This window comes from Lagopus leucura, unplaced genomic scaffold (genome assembly GCF_019238085.1).
Source record: "Lagopus leucura isolate 7727_CA_CO unplaced genomic scaffold, USGS_WTPT01 Super-Scaffold_100015, whole genome shotgun sequence".
Lineage (NCBI taxonomy): Eukaryota > Metazoa > Chordata > Aves > Galliformes > Phasianidae > Lagopus > Lagopus leucura.
Genome location: NW_024962269.1, coordinates 12,705,190 through 12,730,638, shown reverse-complemented (window position 1 = coordinate 12,730,638; position 25,449 = coordinate 12,705,190). Strand labels below are relative to the sequence as shown.

At 38.5% G+C, this 25,449-nt stretch overlaps 1 long non-coding RNA gene across 4 annotated transcripts in view; it reads left to right on the top strand.

The window, feature by feature from the left end:
- The window catches only part of LOC122182753, a 351,304-nt gene extending 343,707 nt beyond the window's left edge, over nt 1–7,597 (top strand). For 3 of the 4 annotated variants that reach the window (XR_006179980.1, XR_006179977.1, XR_006179978.1), the window contains one exon: nt 978–1,249. This is a non-coding gene — a long non-coding RNA (uncharacterized LOC122182753). Of the gene's footprint in view, nt 1–977; nt 1,250–5,787; nt 5,926–6,213 lie in introns of those variants that run through there. The other variant, XR_006179979.1, reaches the window with a different exon arrangement.
- Nucleotides 7,598–25,449: the final 17,852 nt, after the last annotated feature.

Below are 25,449 nucleotides of genomic sequence, written 5' to 3'. Positions count from 1 at the left end.
GTACCATCTAACTATGGCGTGTCTGCACTGTTCCTCCAAAGAAAACCTACCAACCATTTCAGAGGCAGAGATTACTGAATCCTGTGTCTATTTGCATGTGGTTCAAAATAAGCCCCTGGTGTTTGAGGAAGGTAAAACACATTTCATGCTGCAGCCCTTTTGATTGCACATCTGTGAGAGAAATGGTGCTTTGAGGCTGCAGCCCAAGGCCGTGCAGGCCTTCGTGCTGAGCAGCACGATGTTCCTGATTAGGGCAGGAATAAATCCATCCTGAGTGCAAAAGAATTACATGATCTGGAGAAAATGGAACTTTCTGAACGTTGAGAACTTCTGAAATGCTGTACTTTTCCTATAGATGCCTAAGCAGGAGCTAATCTCTTTCAGAGATCTGGTCTTCTCTCTTAAAAACACATTTTTTTATGGTAGAACAGCTGTTGTTGCTTCTGTTGTGATGATCTGGGTGAAAAGTTTGGTAAAAGAGAGAGAAGCTTAAAAAAAAAAAAAAAAGCAAAAGGCAAAAAAACTCAGAAAAAATGCCTCCCCAAACCCACCCACTGAAAAAAAACCTTCTGCTCTGGCATTCCAGAGACATACAGCTTCTAGTGTTTTTTAATGCAATTAAAACAAATGCTGACGTTATTTATAACTAAATTACTGGCAGGAAAAACAACTAATGACCAAAACCCACATTTGTACCATTAAAAAAAAAAAGAGTAAGAATATCCTAAAGGGAATGATTTGTAAGGATGTGGTTAAACCTATTTATACCCTGGGTTCTATTTGTTTTACAGCCAGCGGTGCACGAACAACATGAAAGGTTATCTTTGACAAGGTTTTAGCTATTATTTTCTTCCAGTGAAATGGTATTTCTTGAGAAAAAAAGGTCTTCAGAACAAAATAACAATAAATCCTGATTTAGATACATAAAGCTGCCATCGATATCACATAATATCAGTGTTCTTTCTCACTCGATACAGGCGTTTTTAAGATAAATGGTAAAACTGAACTGGAAATCCATCTGGCCAGCTGCCTGATCTAATGAATAACCCCACTTTGGCTCCTGCAATGTAAGCAGAAAGAGTTCTCTCCCGGCCGCTTTCGTCTGTCATGAATCTACAAGACAGCCGACATAATATCTGGGCGACAACAGCGTGCTAACAGTGCAGTGACTTCCATTTTCTTTGCTTTCTATTGATTTTCACTTAATAACTGGCGAAATACTAAACGTCCGCCCTGAGTACCTAATAAATCCTGCCTGAGCTTTTTATTGAGGAGAATTTAATAAAAACAACCATTGTGGCTGAGGGATTTTTCTTCTGGACAGAACACGGTGAGGGGTGGGTAGTGTGTGTGAGTAAGGGGGGAGAGACATTTGAATTTTCTAATTTTTTTTTTGCAAGCTTTTCCCCCCTCCCTTCTCGTCACTGCCCTCTTGAGGACTCAACATCATTTGTTTCAGAGAAACTTGGTTTCTTTCCTTTGCATATGTTTTCTCATTGTCCAGAGATGGCCACAGCACATGCACGTGTAGTCACAAGACAGAGAAGAAGGGTGTTTACAGAAGGAAGGCACTTCCATCACGGCCATTCTACTCGCCCACATTTGCTTCTTCAATCTGATTTCAATTTTGTTAATTGTTATGAAGGTTCTCTAATTGCCAAGTGCAGGGGCTGTCAGAATTCTATAGTAACACGCTTTTTATTGTCCCATTTTACAGCTGTTTTACGTTTGACACTTGACACGCAGGCGTGAAGATCCCCTGTCGTATTGGTTGGCTACTGTAACAAAATGGCATTTTTAAGTTATACGAAGTGTTAAATCTGCATCCAGTTAAAACCATAACAAAACAAAACCCGGTGGTTTCTAAGTTGACAATCCTAATTGTTAGCTTGGGAAAAAAAAAAAAAAAAAAAAAAAGCTGGAAAAACAAAAGTAAAAGGCCCCAAACCCTCTTTCTCTAGCTGTCCACCAAGCATGAGTATGAATGTTGATATATATGTTACATGCAGTTTTCTTTTCTGAAGATGAATCAGGAGAGACCGGGATGACATTCCTAAGTACAACATATTATTTCCTTTGTATAACCTCCTGGAATGGCTCTCTTTGCCAATAAACTCAACGGAGTTCCTATTATACAAAGCTGCTCTTTTAAAGCATTTGACAGTTTTTATTTTAATTGACACAGAGGCAGTTTCAAAGTCATTGGGTTTAATGAACAATCATCTTAGCATTTGCCTGCTCAAATCCTCTTATTCCCAGCAGTTCACAGTAAAGTTTATTCTAACAGTTGAAATTAAAAAAGGAGAGAGAGGCAAGTAGAAATGTTGAGGAGCTTATATAAAAATCTGTGAATCTCAAGTTTTGTGCAGTGCTGTTATGAAAACTACTCAGCCGTGCAAAGCAATAAGAGGTTTAATTACTCATTGGTAGTCCCTCTGCTGCTCCTGATGTGGTGTGTGGTGTTGCAGAGGCCTGGGAGAGATAATTGAGGCATATGGGTGGAGTACAGCACTGATTTGGCAGCTCATTTATTTTTTTCTTTTGTGTGTGTGCGTGCCACTGACTGTGTCACTTCTCCTATGGGATGGAAGGTGCAACAGTTCATTGTGGAAAAGTACCAGTTGATGACAGATCCTGGTTCAAGCTGTGCAAGGATCTTGTAGCTGTGGGATGGGGTTCAAGTTCCAGAGAGGATGGATGGTCTCATGAGACTTTCACATGACTTCTGCCTGACACTGGGAGAGTATTGTGGAGGGAGTGGGGTGTGTCCTGGTGTTCTGGCAAGTCTACACTTAATCTCATCTTAATCTTAAATCTTAATCTCATGGTCACAAGAAATAGCGTGAGAATGAACCAAAAAGATCAGTTTTCAGGTTTGGCTTAATCAATCCAGTTTAGACACTACTGGGCTCAATAGTCTAGAATTTATTGTCTTTTAATAGGCATAACACTAGTGACAGTTATGGTCTTACCCATCTATGAGGTATGATGGAGGTAAAGAAAATCACACAATCATTGAACCTACCAAATCTGGGCCCTAAAAGCCACGCAGAAGGAGTTTTCAAATCCAGAAATTTTGAAGTTCATTTCTGGTTTGATATCCATTTTTATGTGAATTAGTTCATGAACCACTTCCATGTGGCAACTCCGTGAGTATCAGAAAGTACTAAAATTTCTGCTCTGGTTTATTGCTGAATGCTAATGATATTCAGCAGCTGGAAATTAAAAGGGCCACACTTGTGGGATGCGGCCAAATTACCCTTCACAGCTAACCTTCAAGTGCTACCTGTCTTTAGAGACTGCAGACCTCTTTCCTAAACCAAAATCTTTTTGCAGTTTTTACCAAATGGATAAAACCAGAAAAAAGAAAAAAGAAAAAAAAAATCATGATCTAAATGGAGTAATAGAGTGACAGGACATATTTGCATTCTGAATAGATTAGCTGGTCTTTTAAATATTTATTTGTGTCTATTTTCAAAGTCCTTGATTCTCTGAAATTTTCCAAACACTTCTGATTTGACAGACTGGGAAATCTGTCTGCAGTTCCAATTATACTTGAAAAGATACATACAAATGATTTGACAAGTTAAAAATTAGCAGCAAGTTCTATACCTAGCTAGATTTTGTAAGCAGCAGTCATAATTCATGATACTTCATTCTAAAGTTCATGTAAATTCTGTGTGTGTGGGATCCTTTAATTGGTAAGCATAAAGGTGTATTGCTATTCACCTAATGTATTCTATTGCTCAACAAAAGGTTGTTGTAGTGAGCTCTGATTGTGACAAATGATTTACTATTAGGAACATTCTGTAATTATTGTTCGGTGGTACCACAGACCGATACATCATTAACATGATAGACGACCTTTTATATCAGCAAAAATAACTAAATTAATAAAAATGGCTTCATTCCAAACCCTGTCAGAAAGCCAATACTCGAAACAATCAAGTATCAGAGATACCTGAAAAGACCAGAGTTATATTTTTGTTAAGCAAATCTTATTGTTTGAGCAATAACATTGACATGTGCTGTAGAATGGGGGGCTGGATTTTCAGCTGCTGTGAATCAATAGTCTAATTAATTCTATTTAAGAAGAGACACACTACTCCACATCTGTAAGGGGTATGATATGTTGGATTTTATTGTGTTGCTAAAAGGAGGTACGATGCAAATGAAGTGTCAGAAAACTTTTCAAGAATTCTGGGAACTGCTGCAAGTGCTTAGGCTTGCTGGTTCTTCAGACAGATTCCGTTCCCAATTGCATCCACACAAATCCAGTGTGACTCTACTAAATGAAATACTTCCCCCAAATTTACACCAGTGTCATTTGAGTTTGCAGAGGCCAGACTAACTCTTAAACCATGACAATTTAGAAGAGCACCCAAAGACTTGATTTTTTTTTTTCTACCAAAGAAAAAAAATTTAGACCGTTCTGGGCAATTCTTCTATTGTATTGTATTCCTACATTCATCCTTTCATTCCAGATGAATTCCTTCCTCTTGTCATTCCCACCAAGCCACTCACTACCAAGGTAACTCACAAAAAAATTTAAATAGGTAAACCAAACTCAGTAGGACAGCTGCTAAATGCTCAGTGTCATGTATATCTCTATTTTTTCACTCCTGGTCTTGTTTGAGTGTAAGTTTCCTTTGGCAGGGACTGTTCTGTGTATGGACGTTTCACACCTAGCTTTCTCAGTTGTCTGTGTAGACAGCACAAGGATAAATATGGCGAACAAATATTAGGTGACTGGATCACAATGTGCTGCATGAGGTTTACTTCACCATAATAAATTCTCAGGGCGTTTTTACAGTGACATGCTGAAAGAAGAGCAAAAAACCAATTAATGCTCAGGTCACTGTGTTCTAATAGGTAAGGAGCAAGTTTTTGGGACTATTCCTTCAGCAGCTGTGTTACTAACTCACTGCGTAACCTTCAGCAAATCCCTTTATTGCATCTCTGTAAAATATTGGTAATGAATTTACGTTTTGTAAAGTGCTGGTGGATCCACAGATGAAAAGCACTATATAAGCTAAGTGTTATTAATGTGATTCACTCAGTGAAATGAAATCTCTGTTGAGAAAAATACTGTTCTGTAAAATTTATATTTAAAGTCACATATTTTACAGCATGAAGAGAATTAAGGTTGTGTCACTGTTTCCAACATATAAACTATATTTAGCAATTTATTCCTTGGCTTCTCTCTAAGTAAAAGAAAACAGCTTGATGCTTAAAAATAACATTTCGTAGGCTTGACGTCCGTAATTTGGACCTGAATGTTTTTTAAACAATTATTTAAAAGAATGAAAAATCTCGTTCTGCTCATATAGAATAAATTTTAATTCTAGCAAGGGCCATATGTATGAAGATTAGCCATTTATCTTGAATAGTTATTTCAGTTTCATATGAACATTGCTACAGAAAAATGTTTCTGATGTCAACCATTTCTTTATTTTCTTTTAATGCACAGCTTGCCTTTTCTGTTGCATTCTGTGAAACAGTGGTGTAGTGTTTGAATACTGGGCAGCTCAGTTTTTTAGTGAAACTTCTCTAATTTTACTGCTGAGATGGTCTAAGCTGCAAAAGGTTATACAAACCACATAAACGTTGGGAAGTATATTAGACTCTTAATAATCTTTTGATTTTATTAATTGATATTACCTGTAATATATTCAAGGAAATTGATTCAGTCATCTAAGTTTTAACCCAATATTCTTCTTTCTTTCTAGGTAGCTCTATTATTCCCGAGCTTCTCTCATAATTCATTTGCAAACATTTTTTGTATAGGAAGCTCCTGCTTTGCAGTGGTTTCACCAGGAACGAAGCCCAACTTTTTTGAGTCAGTTACTTGGGAGTTATCAGTGGAATCTAGGGAAGAAAGGAAAAGCTTTTATGGAACTTTATCACATAATATAACTAGTCAAGGTAAGAAGAATGTGGATTTTATCTCAGGAGAAACATTCTGATTAAGAAAACCAACCAAACAGCCGAACAAAAGGTTGATCTAAGGACAAGGTTTGTCTCTTTGGCTACTGCTTGCCAATATTATTACCAGAGACACTAGAGTGATCTTAGCCATTGCCTCTTATGTGAAGGTCGGACTAAACTGACGCCTTTTTCTTCTAGTTTTGACATGTGAATAGCAACTCTAAGCACATATCACTTGATCTTTACTTGAATTTATTCCCATTGTATTTATCTTATTTTTTATAGAAATCTGTTTGGTCCACTGTGATGTTCAAAAATCCTTTGAGGAACTTGAAGAAATGCTGGAACACACAGCTATTTTCTTCTACTAGATCCAGATCCAGATGGATAGAATGCCCTATTGTGAATGCCTGGCCACTAGACAACATTAGCTTCACAAAAAGTTTGGAGGCTATAGTTAACCTGGAAAAGCATAGCTCTGAACTGGAAGCCGAGAGAACCTACAGCAAAATGTAAATGTGAACTCATGTGAGTGAGGAGGTGAAGCACTGTTCTGTAAAGAAAAGCATGCAACAGCCCCTGGAGCCATGGCCCTGTTGATTAATGCACTAGTGTGAACTTTCTTTGTAGCAAGGTCTGTAGATGCTTTTAATTTCAATATAATAAAAGGGAATTAGGCAGGTATCAAGACTATTTCTATTTTCCAGCAACAAAAAGAAAAAGCAAGCCTTGTTAATTGAGCATTTTCTTACATGGAGACATTAAATAAATCTTGTGGCTTATTTTCCTTTTTTTTGAATAGGTCCTTATTTTCCAGATTTTACACTCAAGGAGATATACTTTATTCAGTTCTTCTAGACCAAGGCTGGACTCCTTCCTAGCCATAGACAGAGATTCTTTGAAATTGTTTTCAAAGTCCAATGCTGGCTGAAACTATTTTAGGTCTTGTCTTTGCTACCTTGGCCCTATCTGAAAGGAAGAAGTTTGCCCTTGAAAGAGAGTTAAACTGCTGTGATTCACCGACTTGGAAGAATTGCAGGATGCTGACTGCCTGAAGTGGTGCCTCCCGCTGGACCAGTGCAAGTTTCCTTCCTTCTTGTCTGACCAAGCCATTAAGAAGTTAGTCAGTTCCCTGAAGGTTACTTCCAAGGAATCTACAAAAAGGAAATATCCAGCCCTGGAAAGGTAATTTACCTAGACAGGATTTGAAATGCGAGGTACTCAGTTGAGGGAAGAAAGTCCTATATCCCATCTGGCTGCAAGAATGCAGCTTCACAAGGTTTTTATCCCATGAGATAACAACTGCAGACATTCTACTGGGAGATGTCCTATAAAATCTGAAGTACTTGGAGATCCACATTTTCTCTCATCTGGCCTGTTCAAGTCAGAACTGTGGTGCATCAGTGTTCTCAGAGAAACAGTTTTGGGTAAAGCAGCATCCTCCTTTTGAGAATGGTTTGAATCCTCATCTGTGTGTGATGTCTCCTGAACAGCAGCTATTTTTGACTTGGTCGAGGCACACGTGGGAGGAAATGCCAGCTATCTGCCTTCGGGGACTAGCTGTAACTTGCTTCCTTTGTTCTTAAGAAGCAGATCCCCAGCTGGTGTGAAATGGCATTTCAGAAGTGCTACTCCTGTGAGAAGCCAGTCCTAAAGCCTGCCACACTGATGGAGCCCTTTGCTCAGAAGCAAGTCTCTGGGCCAAAGTATGTTTTACTTTACCCAGAAAACAGTGATGTTATTTGAAATCAAAGAGACTTTTAGGCTGAGGAAAGTGTGCTCAATATGTGATTTTTAGGGTCAGAGATAGAATGAGAGAATTTCCTTTTACTTCCTTCTCCTTTTTTAAATCCCAGTTTACTCTGGAGGAAAATGCAATAGAAAGTAATTTATAAAGGGATAGAGTGACTGCACGGAAATTCTAGTCTGAATTTGCCCCTTCGGTCCCTTTTGCAAATGAAATTAGTCAATTAAGCAAGACAGGATTGGCCCACAGGATGGCTATAGTTTAAAATATGTTTTTTCCCATCACTTCTTTCTCACTCCAGCCACACAACACCACAATAGCATATGCAGAAATGTTGAAGATATCTTCATAAAACAACCCCTCAAAAATGAAAACAATAAAACCAGCCCCCTCCAAAACACACGTGCATACAAATCAAAAGAAAAAGTAATTGGCCCAAAAAAGTGTCTCCTAAGTGTCAGTATAATGAAAAACCTTGACAACCATCTGAAAACCCATTCAATACCCAGATGCCTCTTTGTTTCAAGTTTTGGGAACATTTACCTGCTTGTTCAATATACTGGGCTTAAAGCATGCAAAATGATGCAACAGGAGGAGTTTGTGAAAACTCCTTATTCCAATCTCCATTATGAATTCAGAAAGTGAAGTTTCATAGATCAGATGTACAAGTTGCTTCCTTTTCTTTCCTCCTTGCTTCGCTCAGTCACCGTGCCTGTTTCCTATCTATTGAAAGTGATTTTCTTTCAGGATTTGCTCTTCACTGTGCTCTGCTGATACAACGTGGCTCTACAAGTGCTGGATATTCTCATTGTGAAAAAGAATATGCCTGATTTATGTATTTATTATTATTATTATTATTATTATTTTGTTGTTTTTGTTATTGTAAATGGCCAAGCTTAATTTAGCTGTATTATTTTGCTTCATCAAGGGAAATCAAGGTTTCCAAATAATCATTTATGCTCTTGGAAGTTTCTGGAATCCTCCACACACCACAACGTATTTATATACTGCTGGGGAAATGTAAGCCACGTAGCATGTATGCTGAAAGTCAAAACCTAGGACATATTTGTGCTCTACTTCCAAGAACTGTCCTTTTCTGTAATGGTCAAGCAGAAAGGGAACAGCAGTGAAGATTTATGAAAATTTGTCTGCTCACCTGGGGAGAAAGGAACACTTTCTTGTTCTGGTCAATGATATTTCATCCTTTACACCATTCTTATGACTCAAGGCTGTCTACAACATGATAGTTTAAAAGGACTGTTCCTTCCTCGGGTGCAGCTCTGATATGGATGCATAAATGCATCAGAATTTTGTTAAGTCTGAAACACACTCTTTCTCACAATTTTTGATGTTAAAGATAGAGCTGTCTCTCGCAACACAACAGGCCTCAGACTTTCACAGCTCCAAGACATAGATGTCTGATTACTTAAGCTCTATTTGAAATTAAATTCCAGCCTCAGGGGCATTTTGATAATAAATTCATTTAGGGAAGAATTTTCTTTCATAGACACAAACATCCTCTGCAGCCATGCTCTGTGCCTGTATATCTGCACAGAAAATTTCAGGGTACTTTCCCCACATTTCTTCTTCCTCTATTCGGTTCTACAGTTTGCCTACCTGATTCACCACTTCTTTTGGCAGGTAATACCTTCCCGCACTTGACTTAGCTTTATTGCACTTCCAAGTTTTCCTCCAGCTAAGCATGTCTACATCACTCCTTAAATCTGCCTTGGAGGATGCTAGTACATCTGAGCCTCCTTTTCACCTCTTAATCTTAGTCTCTTTTTCATAGCAGTGCTGAGTGCTAAAAGTGACTTTTTGTTGCTTCTCCCCAGCATCTCCCTTATTTGAGGGATGCAGAGAGAGGAATTAGAAAGCAAGCTGGAAGTGAGACACACAGAGTTGACACTGGCTGAATCCGGGTTCTCACTGAGCACCATGGGTGGGGAGAAAGGAGAGTTCAAGGCAACTCATGGGTGAGTTTAGCCTGAGTCCTGATCCCGAGCTGATACTTGTCACATGTGGAAAAAAAGAGAATTTCAGAAGAAAAAGAGATTTTGCCTTCCTTGCAGAGAAAGAGGACAGGTAAATAGAATTTTAAAAATGAGGCTGAGAGAAGTGAGTAGCATTCTGCTGGCGTTCATTCCCCCAGGAATCATTTCTGATCCTGTAGTTTTGTTTCTAACAAATTTAGACCATATTTTCCTGTTGCTGTATTTCAACCTTCATTTGATACCAGGCTGCAGTGGCATATAACAGTGATCAAAATGAATGTTGAATTCCCAAGGACTTTACTGAGGTTGCTGTACCCAACACTTAGAAAAGCATTTCAAAAAGGAGACCAAGGATTATTATTCCCGTTTTATGGATACACTGTAATATTACTGCAGACATCAAAACAAAAGATTGTCTTGCACATATTTCTTGTACATAGGAAACCAAACAGAGAGGTGGAAATCTCAAGATAAAGGATATTCCAGCAAATTTGTAGACTGCTTCCAGCAAAAAGATAAGCGCTCCATCTTCTGTGGTTTGCCTCCACTTGATTTCACAGATTAACCTCAGCCAGGAAAAGGCAGAGAACATTGATGAAGGACTTGCAGGAGTTTTCCTTGTAGCTAAATTCTGCTATCAACCACTTCTCAGGAAATTTTGTTTACAGGGACTGGAGTTTAGCACTGCATTTGCATTCAATGATAATGATTTTCTTTTAGTCCAGCTGGGATAACTGCAAAGATAGTGCCCAACTGCAACTACATCGAAGGGAGAGTGCAAAACAGATTGCACTTCTATGACAAGTGGAGCAGTGGGAAGGCAAAATGATCAAGAAAAATCCTCACTGTTAGAGCCATAACAAGGACTCTCGATTATGCAGGTTAAAATAACTTCGTGGCAGTGCCTTCTATCCACTTTTATTATCATTTCCAAGCATGGCACTTTTTTTTTTTTTTTTTTTTTAAAGCAGGTAAAGCTTTGAAAAAATAGCCCGGATCTTTAGATAGAATTGAATGTTCTGTGACTTTAAATGAAAGCTCCACTGTTGTTGGGCAAATAAATTTAAACCACTTAACATGGCAGAGAAGGTCAGGCAAGCTTATTATAGTGATCATAGCGTTACAGCTATTGCGATTGACCGCTGCTCTTTGGAATCACCAATAATCAGAGGCCGCAAGCTGTGTTTGCAGAGAAAGGTCATCATTCATTTTTTTCGAAGCATTAATATCTTTTGTTTGTTTGGCTCAACATGAAACAGGAATCGATAGAGGTAATTCACAGAGCAATTAGCCCCTCATCTGTCAAACGGTGTCTGGGTGTATTTAACAAAAAGACCTTTGGAAAGGTTTAAAAAGGAGGAAAGTGCCTGTACAATCAACAATTTATATTTTCTACATGACACATTGTGTATGTATCTGTGAAGAGAAGGGACCTTGGGACTAAAAAAATATACATAAAACATGCTGTAAATCTGTACTCAGACTTTGAAAACCCACAGTGAGACAAACTGTTAACTGACTTGGAAAAGTTTTCCATGCTGTTCTTAGCAAAGATAAAAATTTTCTATCCGAGGCTCAGGGAACAAGTTAGACAGTTGTTCAAAAACTTGTTGGATTAATTACATGAAAGAGAATGAGGCTGCCTGTAAAACATATGAGGGCAGAGACAGAGGCAAAAGGTCTCTTGCAGCCCTGCTCTTACAGTTCAGGGTATTTCAAGTCTCTCTCCTTTTTTTCTCTCTTTCTTTCATTTTTTATTAATTTCCCAAAGACTTTTCTGTACTGGGACACTTGGGAGAGTTAGGAAAATAGAGAAAAAGCTCAGAAACCAGAAGATAAGTTATTGCTCTGTTACACTTATGCAGCCTTTATATAAGCACTGGTGAACTCTCAAATTTGAGAGACTAAAGTGGTCTGGGAGGTAAAAGCTACAGCAGATCAAGGCCACTTTATTTCTGAATATGAGTGTCTCCCAGGGGATTTAATACACTTAAAGAGCTGGCTGTACAGTATCTGTGTTTGGTGGTAGAAGACTGGCAAGGAGCACACAGACTATTAAAAGAAGGGTGTATTTTAGAGGTGTCATAAAAGGTTTGGAGGTCGTCCCAGAAGTTCAGATGCTTATTCCAGATAAAAATTTGGCTATCTCAGCCTCTAAAGAATAAGTAGCTGGACTTTATTAGATGAGTAACTGGAGGGTAAGTTTTGCTCAATTTTTTGTCTCATTGCTGAAATTCAATATAGCATCAGGGAGTTGGTGGAAGCTAAAACCTCCTCTGGAGTTCACGACAGTTAAAGTGGATTTTTAAAGTCTCACCAGACAGCTTAGGATTTTTATTAATTGGTACTTTCATATTCTTGCTGATTTTTCACCTTTCCTGGAGCATTAAAGTTTTTTCTTTATTTCTTTGTCTTAAGGCACAGAAAGTGCTGTGGAGGCCACCAATAGATAACAGGGTTCGTTTTGCTTAATTGAAGCCTTCAGTTGAATCTTTGGTGCTGTAGGCCTGTGAAAATGTGCATACAATTCAGTATGTTTCTAGCACGATAGTACACAGTAAGGTCTTCAGGTATGGAAAGGTGTGTTAAGCCATCTTTCCTACTACGTCAGGTTCTCATCATGTTCCTTAAAGCATCAACCCTGTATCATTGTCAAAAGCACCAAAGAAACATGATGGAAAAGCAATAAAAAAAAAACCAACTTCTTAGGCACTGTTGATACTTCAAAGTTGCTTCTGGTTTCTATTTATTTTCCTTTATCTGAGTCCTACTTGTTTTCAACCAAAATTTATATGATTTTGTTTTGAGCCTTTTATTAACCAAAAATACTGGCTGAAATTGAGACTTACTTTATAGATGCTCAATTTAAATTGCAGTGAAATTGGGAGATTTTATTCATGACATCAAAAAGCCCATCAGCGATCAGTGAAGCTTTAGTCAGATATTGTGAGAATAACATGAAAAATTCAAATGTTATTGTTCTAGCAAGGATGTGTTATTTAATTCCAAAGAAAATGTAGACTAAAATATTCCAGCTATCTTTCCATTAGCTAGATCTTAAGTTTTTTTTAATCTTCAAAATTCAATTTATATAGTGAACTACAAAATCATAAATGAATTGAATTTTGCTCTCTCAATCGATTTTCTAATCATCTGATCACCATGTCACATTTCTAGTACTGCAACATTATTTGACAACTGTTTTGGAAGTTTCTCAGCTTCTTTATTTTATTTTCCTCCTAGATACCGTCATAAGTCCCAGCAGCAATTCTGGGCTTCAGCTGAGAACAGATAAACCAAAAACCCTTTGTTAGTCCATACAGGCCTTTCAAATAATATTAGAAGCTAAACAGCCAATGGATTTTCTCGAGTATTTCACTGATTCATGACATATTTTATTTTATGGTGCTGCTCAGACAGTTTGAGAAACTTTATTAAAAATACTTTCAAATTCGAGGGCAACCAGTGGTCTGTGAGATTATGGCAGGTGGCCTTCAAAGTGCTATTATCTTTGTGCTCAAACTTCTATTATCTTTGTGGTGTTTTTTCAATTAAAAGCTTGATTAAGTATGCTTGGTGGGTCATGACAAATCTGGAGTGCTGACACTGCTCTGTTTGCCCCCAGAGTGTGAGAATCTATGCTCTAGAAGAGGATTATATTCCTTTTGCTTTTAATAATGGTGAGTTAAATTCTTGCAGTGTCTTCTGTGATTTTTCTCTGATTTTATGAATCTATTCTTAGATTTAGCAAGATGGATAGGCTGCCGGGGACTGTGTTACTCTGTTATTGTCACTGAGGTAGGATAGTCCATCAGCAAAACACCTCTTAAATATCAGTCCTGGCTACCATCCAGTGAAAACCAAGACATGCTATTGAACAACACTTAGGACCAAATCTTTCTTCCTCCTCTGCCACCACTAAGCAAATTCGTTAAAGGTCTTGGCCTGTATTTAAAATAACATGAGCTTAAAGAACTTGCTGGTGTTTCATCTTAGAAGACATTAAGTGTTAGAGGAAAGGCCAAAAAATTGTTGGCAGACTCTTCATCCAAGAAGTTCAAAGATGGTGTTGATACCTAAATGTCCAATCCATCCTTGCACATCTGTTTGCCAGGCAACTTGTCTAAAGAGCTGGGCAAGATTTTCAAAGAAGCAAATGGCAGTGAGATGCCTGACTACCATTTGTGCTTTTGAAAAATCTACCTCCTTGTCTGCAGTGACATTTCCCTGAAAATTTACCATCAGTGGTAAGAATAAATGGTTTTGACAGTCACTCAACAACTGCAAGCAATTAGAACCATCTAGATCTGCATTGACTCTACATGCCACAGCATTTAAAACACCGTCAGTCAGTTTGTTAGCACTCCCACTGGTGAGCACAATCTCTCTCTCTATCTCTGAAACGTTTCCAGGTAAGGCAGTTATGAATAATTGCTGTTCCAAACAAAGTTAAAAAAGAGGTGGAGACCTTTGTGCCTCACAAGATAAAGGGAAAACAGAGCATGGAAAGTCAGCAAAAACCAAAGAAGTTCAAGAGAGAAAGACAAAGGTTATTTAGTGGATTTGCAGTAGTATTTTTACACGTTGCAGCAAGTCAGAACTGGAAATGAATGAGTTTAAGATATGCTGTCATTCAAAAAAGAAACAAAGTAGTAATTGCTATTTGGCATCACGTTTTTGTTTATATTTATGACTGAGTTTCTTAAAAGCCAGACTTCCTATTCATGTGCAGGTTTCCTTAAATAGTTTTAAACAAAACAATTAAACTTTCATTCATGGATATAATCTAATAGGAAGGAATTCTTCTGTCACATTGTTTTATGCTCTTGATGAAGAAAATATACAAATTAGCTTTATAAATGTTTTAGGAAAATAAAACCCTATAGGACAGTAGCTCTAAAAAATGACTCTCACTATATCCCTGAATGGTAAGAGATAGCAAATTTTTATTTTTTTATTTTTTGCAACTTCAGCAGCTGCATTTTCTTAGCTGGGAGCAACATATCTTGGAAATTAGAAAAGGGATATTTATCTCTTTTACAAAGGCCCAGAGTACACCTGCTCTTTATCTCAAGGACCTGTCCAAGGGTAACTTCAAGACCGGTCTCTTTTTCCAGACGATTGGCAAATTTTCAAGTTTGACCTTAGGAAGAGTCAAGGGTATGTGCCTAGTTGCACCGAGCAAGCACAGCAGCTGGAAGTCAGTTTTCAGCCTTGTGCTGGACCATGGAGCATCCTGAGCTTACAAGTATTTCTGCAGTGACTCATAAAATAACAGAAGCTTAAGAAATTTGAATGGTCTGTCTTTGAGGACTATAAATTTTAAAGGAAAGAGCAGACGAATTGTAGAGATAGTAATGGAGTTTGGCACAGTGAACCTATAGCAGAGGCAGAAAGTGAACCAAATTCCAAGGCAGGGAATGTTACAGTGGTTGATTTAGGAGTAAGTAAAGTTTTTCCACAAATCATTTTGGCTTTGAAAAGCATATTTTATTGAAGTGTTTCCAGTTAGTTGTGCAAGTGTCAAGCCATGTCCTAATATCTTCTATTCAAGTAAAAAGTGAATGGATAGTATAGAGTAGTTTCTATGGTAAGCTCAGTAGATATCGGATAGAGAGAAGTACTTGGACCAAACCTCAGGCCTGGATTAGGAGAAAGCCACACTTGCCTTCTACTGGAGCCAGATTGGGTACTTCTGTACTGCCATTAGTGTGGAAATGCTTATGTAGATTGCTTTCAGAGCCTCCGTGAAGCTCTACAGAGGTTAGGCCAGTCATTTATCAAGATCCTGGCAAATAAGGATTTCTTATTGTTAAATTTTTATGGGCCTTTGTGTAATGAGTCATAAGCTGCAGTCTGATCTGCACAATAGAGTGTATTTTCAGAGAGAGCCCTCTCTTTGGACCGGATTTTCAAAAGGACCTTAATGAGCTACACTTTTTTTTCAGAGATTTGAGTGACTTTAAAAATCTCATTCTTTGAGATATGGATTTCAGAAAATATTCAAGCTGATTTCAAGGATAAAGTGCTTCTCACAACAAATGCAGCATGGAGATTCTGCCCAGGCTTTCTTCTCTTTTAGTGAGTTGCCAGAATGTTCTCTCAAACTAAGATAGGACCCAGCGGGGTCTGGCTATCGGTTACCATCTCCAACTTACTGCAAGGATGGAATGTTTTGTTTTGATTTGGGTGTTGTTGGTTTTTTTGTTTGTTTTTTGTTTGTTTTTTCTGTTTTCTTTTTTTAATTATTATTTTTTAAATAAAAATCTGTTAGAAGAACACTGTTAACTCACCTATGGGGAGATTCAGGTTGGACGTTAGGAAATACTGTTTTTCCAAAAGAGTGGCCAGGTGCTGGAATGGGCTGCCCAGGGGGGTGATGGAATCACTGACCCTGCAGGTGTTCAGCATTTAGACACTGCATTGAGAGACACGGTCTAGTGAGAGCTAATGGTGATAGGCAGGTGGTTGGATTGGATGATCTTTTAGGTCTTTTCCAGCCTTAGTGATTCTATGATACTAAGACTTGTACTTGAGAATCTGCCATTTTGCTGTCACACTTCTCAAATTTACTACTGACCACTCGTATATAGTTGCTGTTAATGTTAGTTTAGTTAATGTCTTGTATGGGAACTGTTAGGTCATGGCCTGAACCAGTGATTGAGCACCTGGTGGAGGGGTGTAGCCAGCCCTGGGAGCACAGGTGGAAGCAATCTACCTCATTTAAGGGCTGGCAGCCACAAGGGAAGCTTTTCTACTTGGAGATCACCTTGTTTGGAGTGTTTGGTGAGCCTTGATCCCTGGAAAAGGGTAAGTGATTTCTTTCTTTGTTATCAGATTGCTACTGCTATTTTTTTGGAAGATTCAAAACTGGTTTAAAGTAGCTGTATCTGCTGTCTCTTGTTGTTGTGCTTCTCCTGTGGACTCATTGGTTTTTAGTGCTCTGTTTTTGCTGAAGAATGATGTGAATGTCTGATATGTAAACAGAACTTGTTTTTCAGTTCCTGTGCTACAAAGCTGTCGTGGAATTTAACTTTTTATTAGCTTCATCTCTATTAGGCTACTGTTTTCATGTGCGCTTGTTTATGATTGTGCTGAAACTTTTTTAAAGATGCCTTCCTGTGCTCCTTCGTGTATGAGATCTTGATATCTTCCTTAAGCCCCTTCTCTCCCTTGCATGTGTATCTGCTTTGAGATTTGATCTATCTACTCCCAGTTGGTATCTTGTGGCAAATCACTTTTCTGTGCTATTGCCAAGCACAGCTAAGTGAAAACATGCTTTGGGTGGGAAAGGAAATCTAGTTATAAGTTAAGTGGAAGCAAAATTAAGGACCTGCTAATAGAACTAGATTTTCTTGACATTTTTAGTCAATGCAAAAATAATTGTGGGAATATAAAAGGTTTTTTATGGTCAATTATTCTTGTCTTCGTAAGTATCTATAATCATAACCACCTCTGAATAGGTAATAATCCTCAATGGGGAGAAGAGAAACTTCCCTGCAGGATCATAAGGAAGGTAAAACATTATCACATGCATGCATAAAATATATTAATATTGAGATGGTGCCATTGCTAAGGTCAGATGGTCAGACATCTTTTCTTCCCCTGAATATATGCCATTCCACCTTATTGGACTACTCACATCCAATTGCTCTTTGGCAGTTACAAGTGCACCTAAATGTTTTGGATAATAGGTATTACGGTATTAGGTAAAAGCTTCCTAGAAGTCTCAAGCAATACCAAAAGAAGTGTAAATTGTAGAACAGGGAAGGTGGAGATGACGCCAGGAAGCATTGAATGGGGTGTCATTTTGCATTTAGAAAGACAGCTGAAAAAGTTAAAATGAAAGAAAGGGGAAGATGCTTCCCCTAGTGTTTTCAGCAGGTGCTCTTAAAGGTTTATAAATGATTTCTTGGCAAAAAATGAGTTTCTCTTGGGTTCCAGGCACTGTTTATTATCTCAGAAGGAGACAAGGAGGAAAATATCATGAAAAAGTTTTACAAGTTTTGCTTATTTGAACATAAAATCTTCCCATCAGCAGCATAATGAGAATGCACTATGCACCTCAGCCAGATGTTGACATGTTAGTTTTTTTCACAAGGCCTTTCACCAAGCGAGGAGTATAATGAAATTTTCTGGGTGAAAATTCTCCTGGAATCTGAATGGAGTGACATTGTTATCCCACACATTGTGCTTGGGAAATCCAGATTACTCCTGGTAGTGAAAGGGGAAAGGGAAGCATGTTCTGTAAATAGGGAGCTTGAACCCAGATTCTCTGGCTGCCACCCAGATGTCTCTCAGTACAAATGGGCTCATCTGATCTCTCTAGTCAATTTTATTCTGGAAAGTAGCCAGTGGGCCTAGTTCGTGACCCAGTGATGTCATTATAATTCATTTTTGCTCACCACCAAGCCTTCTGAACTTTCCATTTTACAATGGGTCTCTTTAATAAAGAAGGCAGTCATGAATAGAATTCATAAGCACTCCCAATGATTTATAATCTTTTTCTTTTAATCTTTAAAATGGACAATCGTGCCTTCTCTATCAAAACTGCTTAGGGAGGTTTATTCCTTCTGTCATAAAACACTATAGTTTTTATAGGTAAAATGAATACTGTTGCCACCTACTTAAAAAGGGGAGCTCTTGTGAATATAAAAAGTCCTCTTCTGATTCAGCAGCAGACGTTTACTGTAATAAAGCGCTGGTTACTCTATCAGAGGTTCTCTGGTTATGGCAAAGGTGTGGAGCCTTTTATTGGAGTGACGGGAGAGCTTTTCATCATCACTGAGGTTCTGTGGCTTGCATGGCACGATGCGAGCATGCCGGAGGAGACCCAAACACCTGTGGCATGTATAACCCGCAGCCTGTACCTGCACAAACAAGACATTGCTGAACTTGGCTCCAGCGCCCTCCCTAAGCCTTGCCTTGTTGAACTTGTTTAACCCCTCCCAGCTAAAATAAACTTTCCTGAAATTACTTCACTTATCCTCGGCATGGATCTTTTCACCCCTGGGTTGTAGGAGCTGAGTGGATGATCAATGCATTTGCAGCCTGCACTGTAATTTAACTTGCTGTGTCTGACAGGAGATGTGGAATTGCTAAAGAGAGGCTTTACTTGTAATCTTCTTATCATCTTATCCTGGAGTGTTTGTGAAGGGGGAGGCCTTTCCAGCAGGGACTCAGAGTTGAGGGTTAATGCTGAGAAAGAGAAATTGCCCTGTAGTGCGGCTGACTCGGTGACCTGATAAAACATGCTCTGGACAGCTCATGAACTCTAGCCTCTAACTACACACTGCACTCGGGCTTCCTGCACTAACATCATTTGCCTTCCTTCCATAAGCTCATTAAGAAAAATCACTGGTTGTAAATATGATGAGGAAGGGGGGGAAAAAAAAAGCAAATCTTTTCTCTCTCTCATTTTTTTTTTCTCTTTTTCATCACTGATGCTATTTCAGATCTTCTCATCTGAGCAATAATTAGCGTGTGTCTTGTGTGATTAATGAAAATGAAATTAATTGCTCGGCAATACTAAGAGCTAGAAGAAGGCGAGGGAGAAAAGGTGCAGGAAGTCAGGTACAGTAGATCCTAGAAAGGGGGCCTAAGTTAAGTAATTGAAGGAATGGAGAGAATGTGAGGACTGAAAAGAGAGGCAGGAGTTCAGAGGTGTTGAGAGTGATAAAAGAGAACAGATGCATTGCATGTATTGGAAACCCAGGCATCTGGATATGAAAAAAGAATTGCTGACTTCTAACTGGAGCTGTGCAATACAGTTGTTGCACAGCATCAGCTCAATTGCTTCTTTGAGGAGTAAGCAGAAGGAAGGGAATGGTCCTGCCAAGCTCCTGGTGCTGTCTGTGGAAACCCTTCTATTTCTTTTACAAAAAGCTGGATAAAGCCCTAGGAGAAGGGAAGTAAGAGTGACCAGAGGGAGAAACTGCAGACAGCTAGTAAAGTGGAGAGGGAAGGAGAAGTGGGATTTTAGGATTAATCAAGAAGCCTAATGGTAAGCAGTGACAAGCCATGAAAACCAGTTTTTGTAGCATAACATCCTGCAGACATAAGTGAAATGTCTTAAAGCTTTCACATGCAGTCGTACTGTAAAGTTGATAATCCTACAGAAGCGCATGGAATTAATTAAAACTCCTTTAAAGGGCTATTAAGGGGAATTCCAACTTCTTTACTGTCTGAGTGCTGTTTCACACAGTTGTTATTGATTAGATTTGAGTTGTAAAGTGGTTTGTAAGAATTAGGGAAGGGCAAATGGTTTAGAAATAGACACGGTGGGTGTTCAGACTGGAGCAGACCAAACTTATATAATAATACAGTAATCATAACTATTTCTCTCATGTGAGAGGGGAAGAGGGAAGGAAAAATAATCCCATTGAGTGAACTTCAGAGAAATCTTCCAGTAAGTCCTTTCCCGCATCTGAGATTTTATTTTTTCTAGGAAGAGGCTGTCAGATCTGAAGGCTGTGAGCTTCGTGCAATGCATGTGGCCCATCAAACCATAGGTGCCTGTGATAGGAAATGTACTCCTAGGTGAGACTGCTTCTGATCCTCAACTTAGTCTGGTTTGATTAGTACCAGGTTTGATATGGAAGTTGCTCTCAATCCTCAGTGTGATGAGTTCTTCATAAAGGAGTTGTTAGCTGTCGGTGAATGGGATCTGTGTACATGATAAATATGTAGCTAAGTTTATGGTATATTTAAATGCAAGTAAAAGTCTAATAAGCATAAGACTTTCAAAACATAGTACCACCACGCTGCCTTGTGCAGATTTAGCCATTTTCTTCCTCATGCTTGTTACTTCAAGCTGAGCTGTTGAAATACCTCCTATAAGTCCAAAGAAACTAGAGTAACAAGTGTCATATGTTGAATCGCCTCTCCTTTGCCAACCTAAGTAAACTTTTGTGGTATATGTTTGTTTCCCTTCTTTTATACATAGATATTACACGATATGTCTGTGCAAGGAGTGCTTTGGTTAAGTACAATTCATGGCTACTGGAGGCAGCTTCAGTGTACAATAATAAAATTAATGGATTAATCATTTTTTAAAACTGATTTAGGAGTTTGCTTCTCCATTCCTTTATAAGAAAATTGTTTCAAGAACATCTCTTTTCTAATAATTAGGAACTTTACTCTAATTTCAAGCCTTAGGGTGCATGAAGTTAGGCTAAAATACTTTTTCTTGTGTCAGTGTAGTGCCTAAAGTTTTTGCTCTCATATCAACTTCTTCCCGTTGTATTAATAGAGTACTGTATTAATAATTAATACACTTTCTCAGGCAGCGTTTTGCTAGATGAAGCAAGCTGTATCCTCTTTTTCTTGTGAGACTGTTTATACAGCAGGATTTCAAGTATGTAAGAACAGTTGTCCCTGTGTATCCTAAGAGACATCCTAAGTTGCTTACAATGTAAGTGTGAAGCCTTGGGGAAGCAGCCTTCCTTCTTCCTAATCCAGCAAAATACAGAGTAGATGCATAGGTGGTCTTATGAAAATAGACTTTGTGCCCAAACTTAGGTGCAACCCAATGCTGAACTTACCCTTGGATTCTGGCAGAGCAAGTCAAATGCAAGATTTAGGGTAAAGGAATGCTGACCTGTTTATGACTTCAAGGAAGAAGTAAATTCGGAGTAGTGGGAAATATTGCAATCTGTCAGTCTGATTACCAACCCACACTTCTCTATGCGTTTCAGCCATCACTACCAGCAGCAATCCATCTTGTATCATGACCCTAACCTTGTTATCTTTCAAGGCTTTGAGACATGGGGTGCACAGAGAACTTTCTCTTTCTGGATTCCCATGACAAGAGCTGTTCTTTTTCTTCCCCCTCATCCATCATATTTCACAGAAGATCCTTAAATACATCTAGAGTTTGCAAAGCTACCAGTTTTTTTGCTTTACAAGTATTTATGTTGCAAACAAAAAAACCTGATGCTAAAATCTCACCATTCCTTTTGGCGAAAACTAAAATAATTGCTTAGTGGAAGGAACTGTGAATTTTCACAGTTTTATTCTGGGACTGAATTTTGGCCATTTTTGCAGTGTGTTTTTTGTATGCGTGTCTGCTTTCAGGCCTGGAGGAAATGCACCTCTTATTTAACTGGAAGTCATGGAAAAACTTTCAGGCAAAGTGACCCGAACTACTTTGATTTTCATCAATCTGATTGGTTTGACCTTTGCTGCCAGTGATTGAAAAGCACAAAATTTGAATTAGAGGCTCTACAGACTCCAGGCGTTAGAGCTGTTGAGTTGCCCCAAATGACCAAGCAGTTCCAGCTTCCTCATGACAAATGGTGCAGTCTTCTATTTTTTTTTTTTAAACAACTTTTTAGTTGGGATGTATTTTTAAGGCAAGTTAGAATTTAACAAGTCACCTTAATTTCCACAGAAATTTGAAGTTATCCTCAATTAAGAAGAAATCTTAAGAAGGAACTCCTTGTGTCTAGGAGAGCTGTCTGGTAGCATTTCCAGAGCACAGTAGCATTTCAAAGACAAAATCGACCAAAGAAGGGACCACAAAATTAATCTAAGCTGGTGCATTAGATAGCACTTGCTTGACATTTGCTACTCCTTTCAGGCCTAATAGAGAGATTTTTACCTGTATTTGCCTATTCAACATATCAGCCCCTCAGCCAATTTTGGAAATTATTTCTGATTTATGTCTCTCATTCTGGCGAGTGTCGCCTCAACCTGTCAATTATCCTTCAAAGCAAATGCTAAGTGAATGCTAGCTGGGTAAAATTAATAAACGGAACCTTTACTTTAAAAAAAAAAAAAAAAGCATGAAGACAGACTTATGAAAGGGATAATTCAGCCAAGCTTTAACTCAATTGCTGCTGCTGATATTTTATGAAGAAGATGCTAGGGAAAAAAAAAAACAAACCAATACAAAGGGCAAAGAGTCTGAGGGCAGCAAAGGATTTTAGCATCTCCCCCCTGTAAAGCTTCTCAAGGTGCCTGCTGCTCCTTATCTTGAGTTTTCGTTGGCACTACACAATCACCTTGAAATGCAGAAAATCTTTTCTTTGCCCTCTGACTCATCCAAAACACTCTCAATCCAGAGCAAAGACCTGTGATGAGTTTTCATGGTGCGCTTCACACTGCACTTTCGCCCCACCCAATACTACCTGCCTCATGCAGAAATAATGTCCGAATCTCCTCTGTGTCTGTTTGTGTTGGGAAGATGATAATGATTTGTTGGGAAACATAAGGATCAGTGCATAACACATCAGGAGATCTGTGGCAAATTCCTGAGCCTATAGCGTGAATGCATGACTCACCAGGCACCATTTGGGTGGGAAAGCTGTTCTAAAAATGTGTAACTATTGCATGTGGGAGATTATACAGATCCTTCAGTCCATCTCCTGTCTGCATAACGCTTAACTTTTTTTAATCTAACTTGTTTAGAGACCTTGTGATAGTGCAGAAGTTCTTTGTCCTCAGTTGGGAAATACCAAAAGTCTTGTCCGCAGTCACTCAAATAAAGACTATATCACTTCATTGATCGTTTTATTCTGAGTTTGTGTTTGCTGGGCTATTTCTGGAAGAATGCAAGCCTTATAAGAAGCCTGCCTGATCTAAAGGGAAGTATTGAACCAGGTCCAAGGGAGGTCTGAGACATTCTTTTGGTTGCAAATATTTCATTCAATCAATGCGACAATAATGGCATGTGATGAAAGCCTGGCAACTGAGAACTAGGTGTCCCGTCTTGACTTTCAGTTGGATTAAAATATCATTTCCTGTAGAGATTAAGTCTTTTTATTTGAAGTATTTGAGTAGATCATAAGGAGAACTCTACCCAACATGAAATACAGCCATGTTTGTAAGAAGTTACTATGTATGCACAATGAAACAGGGCATAGCCAATTCATTCTTTCTCCAACAGTGACATGATCCTTGATGTTGAAGATATGATTACAAGAAGAGTCGAATAGCTAATATTTTTCATGAAGTTATTTCAAACAGAAAATTGTTATGAAATTGTGCCTGAAAACGTTGGTTTTTCTACTACGTATAATTTTATAAAATTCATTGCAGATGTGAAGTCAATGAAATGAGTTTTTTTTTTTTATCATAGAACTGTACTAGGATATTAACTTTGGAAGGGATTTTAGTTCTGCATTTCTCTCAAAAATTGATTTCTTGCATCACAGAAGAAAGGCAGAAGATATATACACATATATCTATACAAACACTTATGTATTTCCTGCATTTTCACTTTGGAATCGTTTACAGTTCTTTTCTTAACCATTAGTTTCTAAACTGCTATGTGAAATAGATTACTGAAAGCATCAGTCTCTGGTCTGAGCAGACACCAGTGATCTTCTTGGTTTTGTTTTGTGGTGTGTTTTTTTGTAAGGCTGTCTGACTTCATGACCTCCAGACTTAGGTGTTAGATTTATACTATCAGTGGGGTTTTTTTTTGTGTTTTTTTCCTCCTCTTTGGGAAGCCAGGATCACAGATGTGGAAGTACCCAGATGGCCTGAGCTCCAGAGGTGTTGAATACCAGCAGCACAAAGTGAATTTTAATGGGACTTGGGACAGTTCAACACTTCTCAGTTGAATTATCAGACTGAGTATTTCCTTGCTGTATGTGAAGCTGGATTGTGTTTGTTTTTTTATTTGACCTGTTCATCAGATGAAATTACCTTTTGCATAACTAAGAACACTTTCTTTCACTCACTTTAATGTAAGAAATACCTAATTTTCTTATATGATGGGGGTAAGAATTCACAGGAACTGGAGGGGGGGGGGGCTGGGGGGGAGGGGAGGAAGGAAAAAGGAAAAACCTGCTCTACTTTCACTTCTCACCAGGGAAACCACTGACTATTCAACTGGTCCATCTGCTTGGAAGAAGCCTCCACGTGGCTCTTCCTTGCATGAGAGAATCCTTATGTTACTCCATTTGGATCAATCATTTCTTATTTGGGGACCAGCAAAGCCCTGTGAAAAGTGTGGTTCAAATCAAGTGGCTCCTGCCGCAATACTAAAGCAAGGCTGTCTGCATCTGAATGTTTATACTGTGTCCATATGGGTTTGGAATGTCTTATTTGGGGCCTGGCTATGTCACAATTGCGTCATCTTCCTTCAAGGGAAGAGGGGGGGGAAAAAAAAGTCTGGTTGGGTGTCAGAAACCTATATAATTAAAAGGCAAGAGTTCAGTGTTCAATGACACAATGGTGAAATGCCCTGTTTTTCTGCAGCCTCAGGCTATTGAACCACAAATAAATCCCATTTTAATGAAAGAAATCTTATTTTGTCTACAAAAATCTCAAAGTTCAGGAACATAATGAGTGTATAGAGAAACCTCACATCATCCTGACTGTGCAGGGGTTTGCCTGTACACCCTTATATAATTATATACAGACCACATATGTACCTTTACCACAGGCAGCTGGAGAGAAACGAGCAACAGTCCTACAGTCAAAGAGAGTCAAGAACCACAGGCTGTACATTTTTTTTATGTGACTGTTACACTGAACAACCTCCTTTAATTTTCCATTCTTTCATTTTAACAAAGGCTTGAACATTTCTCCATTGATTTGTCTATTCCGCAGAGAGACAGACAGAGAGGGAGGGAATAAGTGAGGGGTGGGAGTTGATTTCTAATATTATGTAAAACATTTGGTTTAACGAAGCAAGCTGGAAAAGGGGATTTAAAAAAAAAAAAAAAAAAACTCTTTAGGAAAATAGTTTTCCATTGAAATCAGTGTATAAAGTAGGTCCCACTGGGAATATGTTTTCTCAAAGCTAAATTTTTAAACTCTTTCTACACT